This window comes from Aptenodytes forsteri, unplaced genomic scaffold (assembly GCF_000699145.1).
Source record: "Aptenodytes forsteri isolate BGI_AS27 unplaced genomic scaffold, ASM69914v1 Scaffold54, whole genome shotgun sequence".
NCBI lineage: Eukaryota > Metazoa > Chordata > Aves > Sphenisciformes > Spheniscidae > Aptenodytes > Aptenodytes forsteri.
The window spans coordinates 14,491,240-14,491,609 of record NW_008796044.1 but is presented as its reverse complement, the minus strand read 5'-3'; positions in this window follow the sequence as shown (position 1 = coordinate 14,491,609).

Genomic DNA, 370 nt, shown 5'->3' with positions numbered 1-370 from the left:
GCTTGCCAGCCGCGGGCACCACAACTGGGGCACCCCCGGCCCAGCGGTTCATGCACAGCAGCTGCTCGGCAGTATTTCTAGTGGAAAACTTTATGCACTTTCTGATGCTAGAGGGGGCTTTGCAGCGTCGTGGTGTGTATTACAATGACTGCAGCTTTTTGAGGGCTTTGATGGGTTTCAAGCCAGTGTTTACAGATTTCATATCTAGCCCCCCCCCCTCTTTTTTTTTTTTCCTTTAAATCTGGATTATTCCCCCAAACAGCCATGTGAATGCTTGTGCCAGCATGCAGGGAGGTGGGCAGCCCAGAACTGGAAAAGCAGCTTGGAGAGAGTGGGATTATTCTTTCAGCTGCAAATATTGGCTTACAGC